At 42.7% G+C, this 24,460-nt stretch overlaps 1 long non-coding RNA gene across 1 annotated transcript; it reads right to left on the reverse strand.

Moving 5' to 3' along the window:
- Positions 1–954: 954 nt before the first annotated feature.
- LOC138847661 (uncharacterized) lies at positions 955–24,128 on the reverse strand. The gene is made up of 3 exons (XR_011385574.1): positions 24,104–24,128; positions 23,963–24,014; positions 955–1,866 (listed from the first exon to the last, which is right to left on the reverse strand). It is a non-coding gene; the product is annotated as an uncharacterized lncRNA (long non-coding RNA).
- Positions 24,129–24,460: the final 332 nt, after the last annotated feature.

Consider the following 24,460-nt stretch of genomic DNA (forward strand, 5'->3'; position numbering starts at 1 on the left):
GGGTGCAGGGCCCAAGGACTTGGGCCATCCTCCACTGCATTCCCTGGCCATAGCAGAGAGCTGGTGATGTAGGCAATGACTTTGAATAAGACCCCCAAAACAAAGGCAAGGAAAATAAAACTAAACAGATGGGATTATATCAAACTCAGAAGGTTCTGCACAGCAAAGGCAAAGACTGAATAGACTTTCTACAGAATGGGAAGATACATTTACAAACACTCATCTGACAAAGGATTAATTTCCAAACTATATCAAGAACTCAAGAAATTCAACAACAATAAAACAACCAATTCAGTTAATAAATAGGCAAAGGAACTGCATAGACATTTCTCAAAAGAAGACATTCAAATGGCCAATAAATACAAGAAAAAATGCTTGGTGTCGCTAGCCATCAGGGAAATGCAAATCAAAAACATGGTGAGATATCACTTCACCCCTATTAGAATTATCAAAAAGACAGAGTAACAAATGTCGGCAAGGATATAGAGAAAGGGGGAGTCTCATATGATATTGGTAGGAATGTAAATTAGTGCAGCCACGATGGAAAACAGAATGGATTTTTTTTATTATTTTTTAACTTTTATTTAATGATTATAAATTTCCAAAGTACAGCTTATGGATTACAATGGTTTTTTCCTCCCCATAACTTCCCTCCCACCCACAACCCTTCCCTCTCCCGCCCCCTCTCCTTTTCCATTCACGTCAAGATTCATTTTCAATTATCTTTATATACAGAAGATCAATTTAGTATATATTAAGTAAAGCTTTCAACAGTTTGCACACGTACTCTATAGAATACTATACAGCAGTAAAAAACAAAGAAATCCAGTCATTTGCAACAAAATAGAGGAATCTGGAGAATGGATATTTCTTTTAAAAAAACTAGACATAGAACTGTCATATGACCCAGCCATCCCACTACTGGGTATATATCTCAAAGACATGAGCTCATTGTTTCAAACAGATACCTGTTCCATCACGTTTATTGCAGCAGTTATTCACAATAGCCAAGATATGGAATCAACCAAGATGTCCATCATCAGATGAATAGAAAAGGAAAATCTGGCATATCTACACAGAGCAGAATGTTAGCTGTAAAAGGATGAAATCGTGTTATTTGCAGCAGAATGGAGGGAACTGGAGGATATTACGTTAAGCGAAATAAAGCCACAGAAAGACAAATACTGCAGGTCTTCCTTTTTTTTATATGTGGAAGTTGAAAAAAAAAAACAGAAAAAAATCTCAGTCTGAACATGGGTGATTACTAGTGTCTGGGAGTGGTGAAAGCGGATAGAGGGAGTTTGGATATCAGGTAACAAATCAGAGTTAAATTGAAGGGATAAGTTTCCAGTGCTACTAGCCTAGTGGAATGACTGTAGTTCACAATAACCTCGTGCATATTTTATGAACAAATAGAAGGGGAAATGTTGATTACTCTGATTTGATCAGTACACATTTTATACATGTATTGAAGTGACACAGTGTAGCCCATAAATATGTGCTATTATCTTTACTGAAACTTTTAAAAAGATAGCATGGATTTCTTTCACAAACTTTTTGAATTGCCCTCATATAGACATTTTATCTTCATATACCACTGTTATGAACTGATAAAAAAGATAAGCAATGTAAATTGCCGAAAGTATTTCTAAAATTTCTTCACATACGGAACTTGATTTTCCAGCTCAGAATTGGAATTGTCCACATTTTCCCACACCGCATTGTCCTCTGCACCATCAAGATGGCTGGTGATGCAACATTTCCTCAAGGAGTGACCCACTACGGTCCGTGGGGGTTTCCTCCAAATTGCTTCTGAGCTGCAAAGTTTGACATGGATATTTCTTTCTTGGCCTGTGAAAATCACTCCTGTTGAATAACAAATAACAAATTACAAATAACAAAGCACAAAGTTTCAGTTTCTTGCAGATTATCTTCCCTGCTTTGGACCACAAATATACTTGGTTGTTGCCTTGCATAAAGACGTGGGATTACAGCAATTCCTCCATATTTTAGTAACTGTTGTTCTGTAACAAATCACAGCTACACAGATCACCATTTCCAGCCACCACTTTTCCTTATGCTAATATGCCTCTGAGATTTGAACTCTGCTCTAAAGCTCTTTAACTTTTGAAATGACTGACTCACAAGAAGTTGCAAAAATAGTACCGAGAGGTCCTGTGTACTCACATCTATCTTGCCCTATTGGTGATATCTTATATAACTATAGTTACCTTGGCCAAATCAGGGAACTGATCGTCACAATAGAATGAAATAGACTATAGATCCTGTTCAGATTTTACCAATTTTTCTACGTGTTCATTTATTTTGTGTGTTTGGGGATCACTTTTTGTCTTTTATTTTAAAATATTTCGGAGAGTACACGAAGTATAAACAAGGTTTCAATGAGCACACAAAGTTTTAACATTTTCTTTTATTTGCTGCATATATAAATATTATACACACATATTTTTTGAAAGAAGAGGTGGATACATTAATATCATATACTGTAGGATTCATTACAAAGATCATAAAATGAGGAAATAAAACATATTATTATGTAAGGGACATAATTCAGCCAAGAATTTATACATATTTATATACCAATGAATATGGCACTCACACATATATTAACGTCCATAAATGAGAGAAAACATGTGGTATTTGTCTTCCTGCATCTAGTTTATTTCACTTAGCATAAGGATCTCCAATCCCATCCATTTTGTTGCAAATGTCAAGACTTTTTATGGCTGACTAATATTCCATTGTGTATATGTCACATTTTTTTTATCCAGTCACCCACTGATGGACATCAAGATTGATTCTATCACTTTGCTATTGTGAATTGAGCTGCAATGAGCATGGGGGTACAGAAACTTCAGACAATAATCCATGTCTGCCATCTGTGAAGGGAGAAGTGGAAGCAAGTAGGATTGGATAGAAAGAGTCCCATTCTGGCCGGTGCTGTGGCATAGCAGGTAAAGCTGTCACCTGCAGTGCCGACATCCCATATGGGTGGCGGTTCTAGTCCTGGCTGTTCAACTTCCAATGCAGCTCTCTGCTACGGCCTGGGAAAGCAGTAGAAGATGGCCCAAGTTCTTGGGTCCCTGCACCTGAGTGGGAGACCTGGAAGAAGCTCCTGGCTCCTGGCTTCAGCCTGGCCCAGCCCTGGCCATTGCAGCCATTTGGGGAGTGAACCAACAGAAGGAAGACCTTTCTTTCTGTCTCTCCCTCTCACTGTCTGTAACTCCACCTCTCAAATAAAATAAATAAAATCTTAAAAAAAGAGTCCCATTCTGCTTCACAGCTCAAAGAAAGTTCGAACCAAGAAAATGGGCTACAGGAAGCTTGTGTGCCACAAGAATGGACCAGCACTAGAACTCGCACCATAGTCAGTGGCTGTTGGTCGACCTGGGGGAGCATGGTGCTGGCTCAAGTCAGTTGACAGCTAGGGTTACTGGTTAGCTATCTTTCTTACAGCAGGAAATCTTACTGGTGTATTTTTATGGCCACTACAGCCTGGCATCTGGTTTTGACCCCTGGGGAAAGAATTGAGAGCTTCTCAGGTTAAGTCAGTGCCTGCAGTTCTGGCATCCCATATGAGTGCAAGTTTGAGTCCAGGCTGCTCCACTACTACTACTACTACTACTACTACTACTTCTTCTTCTTCTTTGACAGGCAGAGTGGACAGTGAGAGAGAGAGAGGCAGAGAGAGAGAGAGAAAGGTCTTCCTTTACCGTTGGTTCACCCTCTGCTGTGGCCGGTGCATCGCGCTGATCCGATGGCAGGAGCCAGGTGCTTCTCCTGGTCTCCCATGGGGTGCAGGGCCCAAGCACTTGGGCCATCCTCCACTGTACTCTCGGGCCACAGCAGAGAGCTGAACTAGAAGAGCAGCAACCAGGACAGAATCCGGCGCCCCGACCGGGACTAGAACCCAGGGTGCCAGCGCCGCAGGCGGAGGATTAGCCTATTGAGCCACGGCGCCGGCCAAGGCTGCTCTACTTCTGATCCAGTTCCCTGCTAATGCGCCTGGGAAAGTAGTGGAGGATTTCCTAAGTGCTTGGGCCCCTGCACCCACCTGGGAGGGCTGGATAGAGTACCAGGCTCTTGGCTTCAGCCTGGCCCAGATCTGGCTGTTGGGGCCATTTTAGGAGTGAGTCAGTAGATGGAAGATATCTCTTTATCTCTCTGCCTTTCTCTCTCTCTCTCTCTCTCTCTCTCTCTCTCTCTCCATCTTTCTCTGTAACTCTGCCTTTCAAATAAACAAACAGATCTTTAGCAAAAAATGCAATGCATGGACAAACCAGGGTTGATTGATCTTATCCCACCTGCATATACCCAGTATCAGTTTCCACATTACAGAGAAGCAGTCCATCATCCCTCAATCCTTACTCAAGATATGGCAATGTACCATAGCTAATTCTCAATCATTTTTGTACATTCTTTTTGGCCCAAGTATTTTCTTGGCCTGGACTTTATCATATTATAACTAATTGACTTATGGGGCTGGTGCTGTGGCACAGTGGGTTAACGTCCTGGCCTGAAGCACTGGCATCCCATATGGGCGCTGGTTCGAGACCCGGCTGCTCCACTTCCAATCTAGCTCTCTGTTATGGCCTGGGAAAGCAGTGGAAGATGGTTCAAGTCCTTGGGCCCCTGTACCTGCGTGGGAGACCTGGAAGAAGCTTCTGGATCTTGGCTTTGGATCGGCATAGCTCCGGCCATTGTGGCTAACTGGGAAGTGAACCAGCGGATGGAAGACCTCTCTCTGTCTGCCTCTCCTCTCTCTAATTCTGACTTTCAAGTAAATAAATAAATCTTTAAAAAAGTAACTAATTGATTTAAAGTGTAAACTCCTCCTGAACAAAGTTGTAATTCTTTGCTAAATTGTGTTTTGTTCCTATTCCCACTTTTGGACCCCCCCCCCATGTATTAATAGCTCCACCTAGTTGTCAGTCAAGCCTAATATGTATGTTTTTTGCATCCTTGGGCTCATCAAACTAAAGGGTTTTTAGCCAGTTAGACCCTAAGGCATCACAGTCTTAGACAGTGAAACCTTTATACCTGTCTCATTCTATCTACAATGTCTACAGGACTGGTGATATGAGATATGTGTCACTGCTCAGACATTTTTGTGAGGTGTGCTATTCACTGGGTAATTTCTGAGTTGAAAGTATCTTTCCTCTGATTTAGCAGCAAAATGTCTTAATTGGGTGATCTCTTGCTGTGGGTATATTGTCTTTGATAGTTGGAACTTAATTAACCGAAAGAAAAGTAGTTGTGGGCTACTATCAGGAAAAGCCAATCCTGAGCAGTGTTTACAAAATTTACTTAAATTTATCCCCCCAACCACGGGCCACTTGGAAACAACTCTTCAGGAGGCTGGTTTGGAACCATCACAGGAAGCATTCTAGGCAAGTAAAAACCAGACATTCCTTCACTGTTCATTTCTCTCCACCATCCAATGTGTGACAGCATCAATGGTTTCAAGTACAGTAAAATGTCTATTGTCTTGGATCCTTTTACGAGTTGAATTGTGCTTTCCTCAAATGGACTGGACTCCTGATCTCCAGTATTTCTTAATATAACCTTATTGGTAAATAGAGTTTTTGCAGTTAAAACAAGGTCATTAGAGTGGACCCTTAATGCGATATGACTGGTGTCTTTATAAGGAGAGGAGAGGAGAGGAGAAGAGAGGAAAGGAGAGGAGGGATCTGGAGACAGACACTAGGGAGGACACCATGTGACAGTGGAAAAAGAGATTAAAGTGGTATATCTGCAACACCAGAAGCTAAGAGAAAGGCATTGAACAAATTCTCCTCCAGGGCATTCACAGAGAGTATGGATGATTTCAAACATCTAGCCTCCAGAACTGTAAGAAAATAAATTTCTGTTTTTTAAAAAAGATTCATTTGTGCTGTACACTGAGGCTTAATGCTATAACGAGTACTCAAACAGTATATTTCACTTTGTGTTTCTATGGGGGTGCAAACTGTTGAAATCTTTACTTAATGTACACTAAACTGATCTTCTGTTAAAAAAAAAAAAAAAAGAAACTATCAATTCCCAACTTGACTCTCACTGGGATTAAACATGACAATAGGTCTGATCTGATTTCATCATCATTTAAAAAAAAAATCATCTATTATTTTTCACTTTATGTTTCTGTGTGGGAACAAACTGTTGAAATCCTTACTTAAGGTATACTAAGCTGATCTTCTGTATACTAAGATAATCGAAAATGAATCTTGATGTGAATGGAAGGGGAGAGGGAGTGGGAAAGGGGAGGGTGGTGGGTGGGAGGGACGGTATGGGGGGGAAAGCCATTGTAACCCATGAGACGTACTTTGGAAATTTATATTCATTAAATAAAAGATAAAAAAAAATATTCATTTATTTAAATGAGAGGCAAATTTACAGAGAGAGAAAGAGAGAGAGAGAGAGAGAGAGAGAGAGGTCTTCCATCTGCTGGTTCACTCCACAAATGGCCACCATGGCCAGAGCTGGGCTGATCTGAAGCCAGGAGCCACGAGTTACTTCTGAATCGCCCACATGGATGCAGGGGCCCAAACACTTGGGCCATCTTCCACTGCTTTCTGAGGCCATTAGTAGGGAGCTGGAATGAAAGTAGAGCAGCCGGGACCCGAACCAACGCCCATATGGGATGTCTGCACAGTAGGCAGAGGCTTAACCTTCTACACCACAGTGCCAGCCTCCAGTTTCTGTTTTTTAAAGCCACTTAGTTTGTGATCATTTGTTCTGGCGGCTCTAGGAGACTAACAGATCCCCATACTGACTTTGATTAGCTATGGCAACGTTTTCCAGAAATGTAAAGGGAAATGCTGGGACCTGTTCATTAGAAAGGAGTGCATGTGTGAGATGCTTCGGTAATACTGGGGCTTCTCAAAGCTGTAATGGCCAGAAACAAAAGTACAGAGAAGACACAGCTCAGGTCTCTGGTTTTGAGTCTTACTGCATTCTTTGACTGAGGCATCCAATGTTCCCAAGTTTAATTTCTCTGCTCACTTTTATAGTTTTGGAAGTAGTAATATTAATAGATAATACACATGTTCTTGCTTGTTCTAAGTGCATTTACTTACTTTAAGATACCACTCTCAACAACGCTAAAATGGGGCCATGGTTATTAACTGTGGCTGTTTTTACAGATGAAGCAATTGAAGCACACAGATGTTAACTAATCTGCCAAAGATGTCACAGCTAGGAGAAGGTAGAGGTAGGACATGAACGCTGGCAGCAGTGGCTACAGAGTCTGCGCACCTGAATGTTTTATCAAACGGACTCTATCAGGAAGTAGGACAGAGGTAGTGCCAAATAAAGTTTATCCAGTGCCAAATGCCTCACTGGTCCAACAACCTACTGACTGTCAGAAAGAAATAGGATGACTTTGTTACCACGGTATTGAGACATCCTCGAAATGGACTGCTCTTTTGGAAGCCCAAAGGCCAATTCCATTTCCCAAGGTAGCTTATTTAGATTCCATGTCTCTGGACTCTCGGTCCACTTTTCCTTTGTGCAAAGGGGGTTATCCTCAAAGAATAATTGCATTTATCCTGCAGTTGGTGGTTCTCTCTGGAGATTATTTGGTGGATAATAATAAAAAAGAGACAGACGCCAATTGATATTGATATAGCTATTTCCCATAGAGGATTTGGAGGCTTCTCCAAGAATTTCTCCACTCAATTAATGGTCTTAGGCTATTAGCAATGCCAAGGGTTTTATGGACAAATTGAAACCTCAAATTGAAATTGAAATAATAGAGCATAGTCCTTTACCAGGTTCCATTTGGTTTCTGAATCAATCAGGCGGGGACGTTTGTGGATGAATTTTGGCAATAGATCTACTTCCAGACCAACAATTTTTGGTCTATCATACTCACTTCTTCTATGACATCAATAGCAATGTTTCTGTTGGAGTTTGAGGTAGTCGTAGTCCTTAAACCAATTTGTGCTGAAGTATGAATATGTTACTCCTCTGATGGATTTTACCATCCATCGGCATCCTCGATAAAAATTAATTGCAGCTTTTTCTTTCTCCACACCCTATTATGAAGATTGATGCCTCTGTTGGGTTAGGAAAAAGAAGAAGCAAAGAAATCCTTGAGATTCCCAAGATGTGTCTGCTTTAAGCTCAATTCCATCTTGGGTGCTGTTTGTGGAATTTCAGGTACTCTTGTAAATTTTCCCATGTTATAAACAATGCCTGCACACGTGGAGTTTTTTTTTTTTTTTTAACAAACTATATCTCTACCCAGAATTTAGTAGGAAAGTACAGGTATTTGTTCCCTTCTATATTTTCCCCTATGATCTCAGTGTGGCCAGGAGAAATAATTATGTGTTGGGATCCTTTATTCCTGTATTCTTAGTCTGAAATTTGTGATGGTGGAATGGTCAGATATCTCCAGACATTCTTGGCTCAGAACCAAAACAACTTCATTTCCCCCTCTGTACAGCATCCCGTGTTTAAACTACAGTAACAGCCAGGCAAGATTTATTGTTCAACACAGTGTCTCAGGACACATCCATTTTCCCTGAAAGGTGGAAATACTGGGCTCTTTCCAGAAATAATAGGTGAAATCATGTGGTTTTTGTGGTTTGGGGCCCTGTGCTTGATCTGAAAATAAGTCCAAACTAGAATCAACCACATTAGTTTTTTTTTTAATCTCCCAATATATTCCTCTTTTTTTCTTAAGATATTTTTATTTGAAAGGCACAGTTATGTAGAGAGTAGGGGGGAGAGAGAGAGAGAGAGAGAGAGGTTTTCCATCTGCTGGTTCACTCCCTAAATGGCTGCAATGGCCAGGGGGCTGGGCCAGGCCAAAGCCAAGAGCCAGGACTTTCTTCCAGTTCTCCCACATGTATGCAGGGGTCCAAGCACTTGGGCCATCCTCTGCTGCTTTCCCAGGCACCTTAGCAGGGAGCTGGACCAGAAATGGAGCAGCTGGGACTCGAACTGGAGCCCATATTGGATCTTGTGTCACAGGCAGAGGCTTAACCTGCTGTACCACAACGCTGGCCCCAATGTATTATTTTAAGATTTATTTACTTATTTGAAAGGCAGAATTAGAGAGAGGGAGAGGGAGAGGGAGAGGGAGAGAGAGAGAGAGAGAGAGAGAGAGAGAGAGAGGTCTTTTATCTGCTGGTTCTCTCCCCAGATGGCCACAATGGCTGGAGCTGCACTGATCTGAAGCCAGGAGCCAGGAGCTTCTTCCGGGTCTCCCACATGAGTGCAGGGGCCCAAGGACTTGAGCCATCTTCCACTGCTTTCCCAGACCATAGCAGAGAACTGAATGGGAAGTGGGGCAGCCAGGACTCGAACCAGCACCCATATGATATGCCAGCATGGCAGGCGGCGGCTTTACCTGCTACACCACAACACTGGCCCTCCTATGTATTACTCTTTAGGTAAACACATTTGAAAATATTTTTGGGAACTGGCTTGTGGTATAATGGGTTAAACCACCACCTGCAGCACTAGCTGGTTCAAGACCTGGTTGTTCCACTTCAGATCCAGCTTCTTGCTAATGCACCTGCAAAGGCAGTGGAAGATGGCCCAAGTACTTGGGCCCCTGCACCTATGTGGGAGACCCGGAAGAAGCTCATGGCTCTTGACTTCGGCCTGGCCCAACCCAGGCCATTGCAGCCATTTGGGAGTGAACCAGCAGATGGAAGATCTCTCTCTCTCTCTCTCTCTCTCTCTCTATCTATCTGTATCTCTCTATCTCTCCCTCTCCCCTCACTGTAACTCTTTCATATAAGTAAAATAAGCCTTTGAAAAAGTTTTTAAACTCAATTTTTAAAATGAGATTTATTACGATATACTTTACATATGGTAAACTTCACTATTTTACAAAGTAAAGTTTTATGAGTTTTTACAAATATGTACAGTTGTGCAATGAGTAACACAATCTAAGGGATCTCTTGCACCTAGTAGTAGTCAACCTCTCTCCCCCAGATGTTGGCAACCATTGAGCTATTTTCTATTCCCAAAGTTTGTCCTTCTCCAGAATATAGATGTAATCACACAGTACGTAGGCTTCTGACTCTGGCTACTGTTACTCTGCGTAATGCATTTTGAGATCCATCTATGTTATCAGGTGTATCAGTAGGTTGATTCCCATCTATTCACTGAATAATTCAGCCTTCCCTCCTTAGTCACAGGTTCTGCATCTGCAGATTGCAACAAACAACTACACATTAAAACTATTTGGAAAAAAATTTGCATCTGTACTGAATGTGTACAGACTTTTTTCTTGTTATTCCCTAAACAATATAATGTAACTATTTACATAGCATTTACATTATATTAAGTATTCAAATAAGTCTAGAGATGATTTAAGGCATATGGGAGGGTATGCATGGTTCTATGCAAATACTAGGCCGTTTTATATAAGGGACTGGAGCATCTACAAATTTCGGTATTCTTGGAGGTCCAGGAACCAATCCCTTGTGAATTCCAAGAGATGACAGCATGTCCTTCTGTGGACATGCCAAAGTTAGTCTATCCATGGACCCATGAAGGATACTTTGAGCCTCTATAAATATTCATATATAGGTTTTTGGATGAATGTACATTTTTCATGAACTTTTTGAAGTTCCCTTATATATTTTCATTTCTCTTGAGTAAAGACAATAAGAGTGAGATTACGGGAACATATGGTAAATGTACGTTGTAACTTTTAAAACAGTTAACAAGATCATCCTCAGTTTCTGCCTATTCCTTTCTGAGAAACGTGCTGCCATCAGTTTGCTTCAGGGATTTGCCATCCCCAAGCAGGTTCCCTGCTGTATTAGCCAAGGGTCTGCAGTGACACAGAAACAATAGGATATATGTGGGCCGGCGCCGTGGCTCACTAGGCTAATCCTCTGCCTAGCGGCGCCGGCACACCGGGTTCTAGTCCCGGTCGGGGCGCTGGATTCTGTCCCGGTTGCCCCTCTTCCAGGCCATCCCTCTGCTGTGGCCCGGGAGTGCAGTGGAGGATGGCCCAGGTGCTTGGGCCCTGCACCCCATGGGAGACCAGGAAAAAGCACCTGGCTCCTGGCTCCTGCCACCGGATCGGCGCGGTGCGCCGGCCGCAGCGCGCCGGCTGCGGCGGCCATTGGAGGGTGAACCAAGGGCAAAGGAAGACCTTTCTCTCTGTCTCTCTCTCTCACTGTCCACTCTGCCTGTCCAAAAAAAAAAAAAATAGGATATATGTGGGTAGAAATATGAGAGGTGATTACTTAGGGAAATTGGCCCCCATGATTATGGAGACTGAGAAATCCCATGACAAGCTGTCTAGAAGCTGGGGAGGTTGGGATACCAGCCTCATGGCTGGGTACCAGTCAGAAAGGCCTCTAAACCAAGCGAAGCCAATGGGTTGACTGTCAGCCAAAGGCTGAAGGCCTGAGAAACCCAGGGACCACTGGTTCAAAGGCCAGAGAGCCTGATACCCATGCTGATATCCGTGGACTGTACATCAGCTCCAGGGATACAGATACACTCACCTTTCCCATTTCTGTTCTTGCTGATCTCTTCTGAAAATACTCTCCCAGATACAAACAGCACTTCTTCAGGTTTCTAGGTACTACTAAACCAATTATGTCTCATGGTCCCATACACAGGATACCTATAAAGTCTTATACTGAGGGCTAGTGTTGTGGTGTAGCAGCTTAGGCCTCTGCCTGTGATACTGGTATCCCATAAGGATGTTGGTTTGAGATCTGGCTGCTCCACTTGTGATCCAGCTCCCTCTTAATGCTCCTGGGAAGGCAGCAGAAGATTGCTCAGGTGCTTGGGCCCCTGTACCCATGTAGGAGACCCAGAAGAAGCTCCTGGCTCCTGGCTTCAGCCTGGCCCAGCTCTGGCCATTGTGGCCATTTGGGGAGTGAACCAGTGAATGGAAGATCTCTCTTCCTCTATCTCTCTCCTCCTCTCTCTGTAACTCTGCCTTTCAAACAAATAAAAAATAAATGTTTTTTTTTTAAATGACTTACATTGAGCAATAAATATCTCACTTATGGTAACTTTGAAACAAACATTATGGGGGCCAGCACTGTGGTGGAGATGGTAAAGTTGTTGTATGCAACTCCGGCATCCCATAAAGGTACCAGTTCAAGTCCTGGCTTCTCCATTCCTGATCCAAATCCCTGCTAATGTGTCTTGGAAAGCAGTGGAAGATGGCCCAGGTGTTTGGATCACTGCCACCTGGAGGGAGACCTAGAAGAAGCTCTTGGCTCCTGGCTATAGCCTGGCCCAGCCGTGGCTGTTGTGGCCATCTAGGGAGTAAATCAGCAGGTGGAAGATTCATTCATTCTCTCTCTCTCTCTCTCTCTCTCTCTCTCTCTCTCTCTCCCCTTTTTCTGTAACTATGACTTTCAAATAAATACATGTCTTTGAAATAAATATTATGCCATTGAAATACCTGCAGAATTAAAAACTTGGGACTTAATGGGCTAATCCAATCAAGCTGACACCATGAAATTAATCATCACAACCACCAAAAGTTTGCTTTCTACTGGTTTCTATAAAGCAATTTGCATAAAACATTTTGTTTTGACTTTATAGTTTCTTTTTTTTTTTGACAGGCAGAGTGGATAGTGTGTGAGAGAGAGACAGAGAGAAAGGTCTTCCTTTTTGACGTTGGTTCACCCTCCAATGGCCGCCACGGCCGGCGTGCTGTGGCCAGCGCACCGCGCTGATCCGAAGGCAGGAGCCAGGTGCTTCTCCTGGTCTCCCATGGGGTGCAGGGCCCAAGCACTTGGGCCATCCTCCACTGCACTCCCGGGCCACAGCAGAGAGCTGGCCTGGAAGAGGGGCAACCGGGACAGAATCCAGCGCCCCGACCAGGACTAGAACCCAGTGTGCCAGCGCCACAGGCAGAGGGTTAGCCTAGAGAGCCATGGCGCTGGCCCGGACTTTCTAGTTCTTTTGATTATAATAATTGGGAAGTCATATAATACAATCTTTCCATATTTCACATAATAGGCTAAATGATAAAATCTTAAATATTATTTATTGTTGTTGTTGTTGACATTGTTGTTATGTGACTATTGCCTTTCCTGGGATTGGGGAGGCCAGGAGTTTCATCCTAATTGAATGAAGTGCCCTTCTGAATGACTAGCAAAATGGCTTCCCATTGGTTCTCATGAGAACCTCTGTCTCCATTCACCATTGCTTTCTGATTGATCCTATCCTCAAATGTTTCCTACATGTTCTCTGACCTCCTTCTACATATCCCCCAATATTAGTTCTTCAAGCAAAAGCTCTGACAATTTCCTCTTGTCACCAGCGTCATGTTGTCCTGTATCTATCTCACTTCAATCAGCCAATTGGAAAAATGTTCAGGGGCAAGTATTGTGGCACAGAGGGTTAAGTTACTGCTTGGGAGACCCATGTCATATATTGGAGTGCCTGAGTTCCAGTCCCACCTCTGCTCCCAATCCAGCTTCCTGCTAATGTGGACCCTGGGAGACAACAGATGATGGCTCAATTATTTGGGTCCCTGGCATCCATTTGGGAGACCTGGTTGGAGATTCTGACTTAGGATTGGCCCAGCCCTGACTGTTGTGTGCATTTGGGGAGTGAAACAGAGGACAGAAGATATCTCTCTCTCTGGTCCCTGGCATCCATTTGGGAAACCTGGTTGGAGATTCTGACTTAGGATTGGCCCAGCCCTGACTGTTGTGTGCATTTGGGGAGTGAAACAGAGGATAGAAGATATCTCTCTCTCTGTCTCTCTGCCTTTCAAATAAAAAAAAAACACATTAATTTTTCTCAGTCCTTAGGATACCCTCCCTGACCTTGAAAACTTTCTTGTACTCAACTGGATTTCAAGGGTTTCAGTGATAAATGTCCATCTCACTTCATGGTGGGTAGGTGGCTGAGCAGAATCGGGATTCTTTTTTTCATGTTGTTGCCTCAGGCTGCTCTGTCCCCTCTGTCTCCTGCAGGTTAATTGTCTGCTGAGAAAATCATCTTCCTTGTTTGATTTGCCTTGACAGCTTCTAGTGGAGCCATGCTCTCTTGGTGGAGCTCAGCTGGGGGTGGGCACACCATAATGACAGGGGCTTGTCCTTTGCCTTGGCACTCCCCAAATATCTCATCACTTTCAGACAGATTTTTCCCTTTACTTCTTAGGGTGGAGTCCCTAGTGAATCACTGAGACTAGGTTTCCAATTCCCTACAATTTTCCCTTCATTTGTTAGTGCTATTGCTATTTGACCTCTAGAGCTGAAACTGACTGGCCTGCCACTTTCATTTCTCCACAAAAATAGGTCAGGATCGTCCCACACTCTGTTCAGTTTGTTCATGCTGCCTCTTCCCATCGCATGGAAAGGGGAAGCTGTGTCACACACTCTGGTGATACTTACCGTGCTGTGTCTGAAACCTTACTGTTTTCCTGCCTCTCCATGTGGAATAACATCATCTTCATCTAAGAGACTCTAGTCCCAGAATCTGCTGCTCAAAATTCTCCCAGGACTTCGGATTCTCCTTGTGTCAAGTTTCTGGGCAGTAAATTTTTCTGGCACACTTAGAGATTCCTAAAGGCATCCTGACAATGTGAAGATGTTAGAAATCTTTCCAATTCTATGTGTGGGGTGGTCTCCCTGATGTGGACTTGAACTGGGCTAATGTTGATCTGCTGCCACTGTTGTTCTCACTCAATAATAATAATGACAATCAGCCAGGACCAATTTATAACTTGGTCCAATTTGAATTATTTTGTGTTTTAAAATAAAACTCAGAGAAACCTATAGGATGGTAGACAGAGTAGTACCAGAATCTACTGTTGCTCTCAACTTCAGGCCCTGAGATCTGGGTTAAATACCTTGCCTAAGCTCACCTAAGATGTGAGTTCATTAAACCAGTTCCCACTTGATCCCTCTGGCAGGATGGCTCAATACACAACACATGGCTCATGTGAAAAATCACTGTTTATGGGTCCTTCTCCCTATACCTTTCTCACTGAAGGTACTATGTTAGTTTGTAGGAATAAAACCACTAGAAATATAGAGTGTTAAGAGGTCAAGCATGTCCCATTTGAGGCCAATACTCTTAGAGTTAGCAGTAGCTATCGATCCGAATCTTTCTAATCTAGTGTTAGGTAGGGAGGTATGGAAAGCCCTTTTGGGGTGAACTTTGATTCTTGGCCTGATACAGTGGTGACATTCTTGAATAGGTTGAGGTTGCTCTTGATTCGGGGGGCAGAGATGAAATGTGACCAGGGGTAGTCTTTTTTTTTAAGTATTTATTTTATTTATTTGAAAGGGAGAGAGAGAGAGACCCATTGGTTCGCTCCTCAAATGCCCATAATAGGCGGGATGGGCGTGTCTTGCAAGCAAGTGGCAGGGCTCAAATGCTTTGGCAAAGATCAGCTTCCGTGCAGGCACATTAGCAGGGAGCTAGATCAGAAGCAGGGCAGCCAGGACTCAAATTGGTGCTCTGATATGCGATGCTAGCTAGCATTGCAAGTGGCGGCTTAACTCACTGTGCTACAACACTAGCCCCCAGGGGCAGTCTGTAGTTGTGAGAAGTCAAGATGGGTGCCCTGGTCTGAGCATTGGTTCTGAGAATTGGGGTGAGAGGGTCATTGTCTGGTCAGGACTGCTCCTTCCAAGGAAGAATTGATAAGCTGATCCTTGGGCAATGCCAACAATAACTAACCAGAAACTACTACCTTCCCCAGCCCTGTTACCTGTCTTTCTGCCTGTGTTGTCCACCTCTGTGAATATCACCACTCTCCCCTGTCGCCCATGCAGAAATTTGAGATTTATCCCTAGTCCTGCACCACTCTCCACACCTGGTCAATCTTCCATTCTACCTAAGAGTCAGTCCTTCTGTCCACAACCATTGCTCAGGATCCTGCCATCAGTAGCCCTCATCATAATGACCTGCATAGCCTCCACCTTCTCCATGCCTTCAGGCAACATGATCTGTGCACAGGGCATGTCACTACTAGATTTTCTTTCTTTTTTTTTTTTTTTATTTTTGACAGGCAGAGTGGACAGTGAGAGAGAGAGAGAGAGAGAGAGAGAGACAGAGAGAAAGGTCTTCCTTTTGCCATTGGTTCACCCTCCAATGGCTGCCGCGGCCGGCGCGCTGTGGCCGGTGCACAGCGCTGATCCGATGGCAGGAGCCATGTACTTATCCTGGTCTCCCATGGGGTGCAGGGCCCAAGCACTTGGGCCATCCTCCACTGCACTCCCTGGCCACAGCAGAGAGCTGGTCTGGAAGAGGGGCAACCGGGACAGAATCCAACGCCCCGACCGGGACTAGAACCTGGTGTGCTGGCGCCGCAAGGTGGAGGATTAGCCTAGTGAGCCACGGTGCCAGCTTAACTACTAGATTTTCCTGTTGTCTCCCAATACCTTCAACCTAACTGCTAAGCTCCTTGTCATGGCAAGAATAGCCTTTTTTAAAGATTTATTTTATTTTATTTTTTTTTTTAAAGATTTATTTATTTATTTGAAAGTCAGAGTTACACACACACACACACACAGAGAGAGAGAGAGAGAGAGAGAGAGAGATCTTCTATCCACTGGTTCACTCCCCAAATGGCTGCAACGGCCGGAGCTGCGCCGATCCGAAGTCAGGAGCCAGGAGCCAGGAGCTTCCTCTGGGTCACCCACGCGGGTGCAGGGGCCCAAGGACTTGGGCCATCTTCTACTGCTTTCCCAGACCAAAGCAGAGAGCTGGATCAGAAGTGGAGCAGCTGGGATGCCGGCACTTCAGGCCAGGGTGTTAACCCGCTGCGCCACAGCGCCGGCCCCAGCAGGGCCCTTTTTGATCTGGATCTAGTTTACAGCTTCAGATTCCTATTCTGTTACTTCCCTTCCATGGTCATATTGATCTACCCGTCATTTCTTATAATATACCCACCAAAATTTCCTGTGACCTCAGAGATTTTACTTAAACTGCCTGCAACAGTCTCCTCTAAATGTCTTGCTTCTTTGCCTTACAAACTCTTACAATTTCTTTTTTTTTCTCTTGAAGATTTTATTTATTTATTTGAGAGGCAGAGTTACAGACAGAGAGAGGGAGAGACACACAGAGAAGTTTTCCACCTGCTAGTTTACTCCCCAGATGGCCGCAATGGCTTGAGCAGGGCTGATTGGAAGCCAGGAGCCAGGAGCTTCTTCCGGGTCTCCTACATGGGTGCAGGGGCCCCAGCACTTGGGCCATCTTCCACTGTTTTTCCAGGTCATAGCAGAGAGTTGGATCAGAAGAGGTGCAGTCGGGACTCGAACTGGCACCCATGCAGGATGTCGGCACCACAGGCGGATGCTTAGCCTATTACAACACAGCGCTGGCCCCTTACAATTTCTTCTGATGTATCAAATGCTACTTAACCAGTTGAGACTTGTTGATAACTCTGGCTTCTTCACCATATTTTGTATATGTGACCTCTTGTGTTCAATAGTTTACTGCCTGTTTAGTTTTCTAAGGGCCACCATTTCTCTCTCTCTCTTTCTCTCTCTCTGCTTCTGCCTCTCTGTAACTCTGCCTTTCAAATAAATACATCTTTTAAAAAAAAGTCACTTGGGAATCCAATCTTGAAGTGCCTACTAATGTGCACCCTGGAAGACAGCAGATGAGGACTGAAGTGATTTGATTCCTGCCACCCAAAATGGGAGACCCAGATTGAATTCTGGGCTGCTGGTTTTGAGGAGTGAGCCAGAAGATAAAAGATCTCTGTCTTTGTCTCTCTGCCTTTCAAATAAAATGAAAATAAATATTTAAATGCAAAGGTGAAAATTATGTGCATTTCTATTTTATTTTTTAAAGATTTATTTACTTATTTGAAAGAGTGGCAGAGAGAGAGAGAGAGAGAGACCTCTTCCATTCCACAGTTCACTCTTCAAATGGGTTCAATGGCTGGGGTTGGTCCAGACTGAAGTCAGGAGCCAGGAATTTCATCCTTGTCTCCCACCTGGTTGGTAGGGGCCCATCTTCTGCTGCTTTCCCAGATGCATTAGCAGGTGCTGGATCAGAGCAGAGTAGTTGGGACTAGAAGTAGTGCTCTGACATGAGATGTGGGCATTGCAAGTGGCAGTTTAATCAGCTGTGCCACAATGCAAACCCCTGCACTTTTTACATAAGTGGTAGAAGCAGAAAATTGTGACTTAAAATTCTTCATTGCCCTCTAAGAACAAGTCCTTGATAACTGCAGGATTTTTTTTTTTTCTGGGTGAAAGCAAGATAGTGCCTTCAAAACCATGGCCTTTTCCATACCTGAAGTAGTAGTAAATTTGGGATAAGCATCCAATCTGAAAGTACAGGATAAAACACAGTTCTATGCATCTGTATTAAAATATTGGGAGACAGGGCCAGACTATGGTGCAGCGGGTTAACATCCTGGCCTGAAGCTCCGGCATTCCGTATGGGCGCGAGTTCTAGTCCCGGCTGCTCCTCTTCCAATCCAGCTCTCTGTTGCGGCCTGGGAAAGCAGTGGAAGAGATCCCAACCTTGGGCCCTTGCACTACATGGGAGACCCGGAAGAGGCTCCTGGCTCCTGGCTTCAGATTGGCGCAGCTCCGGCCATTGAGGCCAATAGGGGAATGAACCATCGATGGAAGACCTCTCTCTCTCTCTCTCTGTAACTCTTCCAAATAAATAAATAAATAAATTTTCTCACTTGTTACATTTTTTAAAGATTTATTTTATTTATCTGAAAGGCAGAATGCCAGGGAGAGACAGAGAGAAAAAGAACTTCTATCTGTTGGTTCTCTCCCCAAATGAAATCAATGGCTGGGGCTGGGACTAGCAAAAGCCAGGAGCCAGGAACTCCATTCTGGTCTCCACCATGGGTGTATGGGCACAAGTACTTGGCTATCTTCCATTGCCATACCAGGTACATTAGCAGGGAGCTGGACTGGGACAGGAGCAACCAAGACCTGTACCAGTGTCTGATATGGGATGCTGGTGTCCTTGGCTGTGGCCTAATCCATTATGCTACAATCCAGGCCCTTCAATTGTTACATTTTCTAGAACAGAAAACTGGCACTGGGTTAATGTGTCAATAGCTCTACAACATTTTATCACATGTAGGTGCATGTAGCATGCACCAAAAGCATGATACAGAATTGTTTCTCATCACAAAGATCTCCCTCTTGCTACCCCCTTAGAATCACATCCAGGAGCCAGCATTGTGGTGTAGCAGGTAAAGCCACAGCGTACCATGCTGGCATCCCACGTAGGCACTGTTTTGAGTCCCAGCTACTCTATTTCTGATCTAGTTCCCTGCTAATGACCTAGGAAAAGTAGAAGGTGGTCCAAGTGCTTGGGCCCCTGCTACCCACATGGGAGACCTGGAAAAAGCTCTTGGCTCTTGGCTTCAGCCTGGCCCAACCCTGGCTATTGCGACCGTTTGGGGAGTGAATCAGTGGATAGAAGATATCTCTCTCTCTTTCTCTCTCTCTCTCTCTCTGTAACTCTCTTTTCAAATAAATAAATAAATCTTAGGAAAAAAAGAATCACATTCACCCCTCATCCCTTAACCCCTGGCAACCACTAATATGGTTTCCATTTTTGTAATTTTCTCTCTTTAAGGCATCAGATGTTATGTAAATGTAATCATACAGTTTGGGACCTTTTGAGATTGGTTTTGATTTCACTCAGCATAATGCCCTTGAGGTTCATCGAAATTATTGTCCCTGTATTGGTGAATACTAACCCATGGTATGAATTACCACACATTGCTTAACCATTTGCTTATGAAAGGACATTTTGAGTGTTTCCAGTTTTTGTTATGGATTGTTAAGACTTAAGTCTATTTTAGTTGCTTATCTTTATTTGATCTCTTTGTTTTTTGTTGTCTCTGTATTTTTCCTGTCTTCCTGTAAGTTACTTGAACTTTGTTTTTACAACTGAATAGTTTTGTTTCCCTATAGTGCTTATAAAGTGTATCTCTTTGTATCACTTTTATCTTTGTATCTCTTTGTCTCACTTTCTCGAATGTGTAGGTTTATGTCTTATTGGTTGTTGTAGGTGTATATATATATATATATATATATATATATATATGGGTTGGAATTGTGGCATAGCAGGTAAAGCCATTGCCTGTGACACCAGCATTCCCTATAGGTGCTGGTTTGATTCCTGGCTGCTCTACTTCTAATCCAGTTCCCTAATAATGCACCTGGGAAAGCAGTGGAAGATGGCCCAAGTGCTTAGGTCCCTACACTCACGTGGGAGACCCAGATAAACCTCTTGGCTTTTGGCTTCAGCCTGGCCCAGCCCTGGCTGTTGCAGCTATTTGGGAAGTAAACCAACAGCTGGAAGATTCTCTCTCTCTCTCTCTCTCTGTCTCTCTCTCTTTCTGTAACTGTGCCTTTCAATTAAATTAAATCTTGAATGAACTAATTAATCTTTTAAAAAATCTATAAATTTTCCTTCTTTCTATTCCTCATCACCTCTTGGCCTTTTGGCTAAGATCAAGTGTAGTATTCCTCATCCCCTTGTAAGTGCCATTTATTGCTGATGTAATCAGGTTATTTATCCTTATAAAATATCCCATATTTGGGGCCGGCACTGTGGCGTAATGGGTAAAGCCGCCACCTGCAGTGCTGGCATCCCATATGGGCACCAGATTGAATCCCAGCTGTTCCACTTCTAATCCAGCTCTCTGCTATGGCCTGGGAATGCAGTAGAGGATGGCCCAAGTCCTTGGGCCCCTGCACCTACGTGGGAGAGACCCTGAAGAAGCTCCTGGCTCCTGGCTTCCGATCGGCATAGCTCTGGCCATTGCGGCTATCTGGGGAGTGAACCAGTGGATGCAAGACCTCTCTTTCTCTCTCTGCCTATTTGTATCTCTGCCTTTCAAATAAATAAAAAGCCTATATTCTGGATTTGGCTGATTGTTTTTCTATCTCCTATGTTCACCATACCCTTCATTAGATTTAGGTTTTATGTTTTTTTTCTAGTTTTGGGTATCAGCACATCATAGGTGGCTCTATATATTTCCTGTTGCATCACATCAGGAGGCCCATAATATGTGGCTATATGTAGTTGTTCCACTTTTCCTGATGCCATCATTGATCAATAAGTTCAGGTAATATCAACTTGATCCCTCCATTGTAAAGTTCCCTATCATTTTACCTAATACTTTTTTACCCACTCATGATTCTTAGCTGGAGGGGATTTTATTCCCCAGAGGACATTTGACAATATCTAGAGACAATTATGATTATCATGACTTGGGAGATGGGAGAGTGCTATGATTATTGACATCTGGTGAGGAGGTGCCAGAGATGCTGCTAAAAATACTATGGCTTAGTTCTGCATACATTCCTAAGGACTTACTTCTAAGGGTACAGTTTAAAAACTTGCCATGGGACCCCAAATCCCATTAAGCTGGGTGGTAAAAATTCCATCTTAAGTGTTAATGTGACAATATCAAATGTTATAGTGACCATATAGATAAGATTAAGTGTTAAACAGATCATATAAATAAGATCAAATGTCTGGTAATAATAGAATTACAAAGGAGAGAATGTTCCAACATGGGAAGCAGTCCACACAGCAGACTCATAGAATGACAATTGCTTTAAATAGCACTCTGACCTCAGAATCAGCCCTTAAGGCATTCTGGTCTGGCTGAAAATCCCATGAAACCATTTCAGGCACGGAAAGCCAAGACACTGGCAAAAAAATGTCCTACATGAAGGATCTCTGTGAGAGAGACCCCAGTGGAAAGAAGTGGCCATCAAAGAAGTATGTACTTTTCTCTGAAGGGAGGAGATAATTTACACTTTGCTTATGGCCTTGTCTAAATACTGATGGAGACTGTGGATTTAAAAGGCTTCCACAGCCTTGGCAGCTCATGTCAAGAGCCTTGGGTGATCACTGATGTCATACATAAGAATGTTAATTGTTAAATTAACAACAGGAGTCACTGTTCACTTACTCACCATGGAGGAATTCTGTCCTCTATGAGTTGTATTATGAGAATTAACTGTAAAACTTGTTCTCAGGTTTTGTGTGTGTGTGTGTGTGTGTGTGTGCAAATTGTTGCACTCTTAGTACAGAGTTGGTCTTCTGTGTATAAAGTTAATTGAAAATGATTCTTAATGGAGAATGGGAATAGGAATGGGAAAGGGAGGACGAGGTGGGGTAGAAGTGGGGGTTGAAGGGCAGATATAGTGGGAAGAATCATTTATATTTCTAAAGTTGTGTTTATGAAATTTTTACTCATTAAATAAAAGGTTTCTTTGGAGAAAAAACATTCTGTGGCTTTTATTTGATCATGCCCCAAATAAATATCTGGGCCCAAATGTCAATAGTGCCAGAGTTGAGAAACCTTGGCTTAGATCTTACTATTTAATTAGGGATTACAAATGGTAATATACTAGTTCTGTCATTCCTTCTGCATTTGTTAGCTAGAATTGTTAAATAAAGAATATCGTTAGCTATTTGGTTATCCTCAAATACAGTGCATATTGGAAAAATAAGATCAATTCTTTATTTATTAGTATTTGCAATATTGATCTTTTCTTCTTTTGGTACCTGAGATGACCATTTTTTTTAAAAAAATGTGATTATGAACTCACATACTTCGTACATTTGTTGCCTGATGAATTGCAAGTACTTTTTTTGTGCTCTAATTGTCCCAATGGCAAGTGAGAATTCCCCTTCACCTTGGCTCCTGTGTTCTCTTGACATGACTCCATCACTCTTTGATAGCTACTTGGCTTTTTGGAAAAACAGACGGTCTCAGGTTCATTTCCTGTTACAGACCTTGAAATAATCACTTCTCCAAGGAGGATTGGTTCCTCGGAGTAGGAGTGATGTTAGAGACCACAATATGGACATTTTTATGTATTCATTGTGACTAAGTTGTCATTGCTTTCACATCTTCTCAATGGACAGAGATAGGAATATGTATTTTTATAAGAGAAAAATAAATCAATAAATCATAACTTTGTAGGAATATATTGCAAGTGTAAGCCTAGAGATTTTTTCCCTTTGTAATGTTATAATTGTGTCTTTTTACTTTTAGGTTTAAAATCTTGAATCCTGAAGTCACCATCATAAGTATGTATTTGCATTATTCTACAACATACATCTAACAGTTTCATGCTAACAATACCAGCTATTGCAACCAAACCCCACTAAACACAGTTTAAGACTTCATTGCAGTTCCTTGTTTCATGAGGACACATTTCATTAGGGATGTATAGTCAGAACACTGTTTGAAAGTCACTTGAAATACTTGTTTTCTTTTTGTGGTTATACTACCAATTTGCTATACAGTTCGAGTCATTTCATTCAGTTTGCTTTTAGGGATTTTTTTCCCCTTTTAAATGGACAGAATTCCAAAGTCAAAGCTATAAGACAAGGTGTGTTTTTAAAAGTCTCAATTTCTTGTCTGTGCCCTCTACCCTATTCCCTCCTTCTCCCATAGGTAGTCATTTAAATAATTGACATTCCATTGTACCATTTTAGAAAATGTAAGTAAACATTTATGTGGATATTTGTATTTCCCCAACTTTTGTACACAAAGGAAGCACACTATATACAAGCTTCTGTACTTTGCTTTTTCCACTTAACAACATATTCAAGAGATTATTCCTAATTATCAGATAGAAATCTATCTCATTCCATAGTACTGCAATTTGGCTACGCTATAATTTATTCAACTGGTCCCTTAATGGTGGCCATTTTTTCTTTTTTTTTTTTTTTTTTTTTACACATAGTGCTGCAATGAATGGCCTTGTGAATATGTCATTTTTTTTTTTTTACTTTTGCTAGTGTATCTTTGGGTTATATTCCTAGAAGTGGGATTATTGGACTAACATCTGTAATTTTGCCAGACATTGCTGAATTTCCCTCTGTTGAGGTTATTTAATTTTGTTCATATTACATTTTGTGGCTTTAAAAGGATTAAAATTTTGAAACAGAATAAAGTTTGATGAAGGTGCTTACCTGCCAGTTTGGGTGCCATATAACAAGCTATGCCCCTTCTTACCTTCCAAACCTTAAGGAGGCTCTGGGAAAAGCACAAGAAGCCAGATTCTATACTTGGATGAGAAAAATAGTAGAGTGTGTTATTCATTGTGCTTCTGTCTAAGCTCAAGTGCAGGGCCAAGCTGTATCCCACAGAACCAACCTACAGCAGTAGACATAGATTTTGGGATCCCAGGGTTTTCCTAAAAGGCAAGGATAAGAAAAACAGTTGGTCAGATGTTGTGCCAGCAGGCGGGAAGCTGACCAGAGGCCACATAAGGCAGATAAGGTAGAGAATCCAAACTGGGAGCCAGAAGACAGTGTTTGACACAGCGAGTAAGCCACCACTTGCGAGACCACATCCCATATCAGAGTGCCTGGGTTTGAGTTCCAGCTCCTCCCACAATGGCAGCTTCCTGCTCATGTGCACCATGGGAGGCAGTAGGATCCTTGCCACAAACGCACATGGGAAATCCAGACTGAGGTCCTGATTCCTGGTTTCAGGCTGGGCTAGTGTTAG

The sequence above is a fragment of the Oryctolagus cuniculus genome, chromosome X (assembly GCF_964237555.1).
Source record: "Oryctolagus cuniculus chromosome X, mOryCun1.1, whole genome shotgun sequence".
Classification (NCBI taxonomy): domain Eukaryota; kingdom Metazoa; phylum Chordata; class Mammalia; order Lagomorpha; family Leporidae; genus Oryctolagus; species Oryctolagus cuniculus.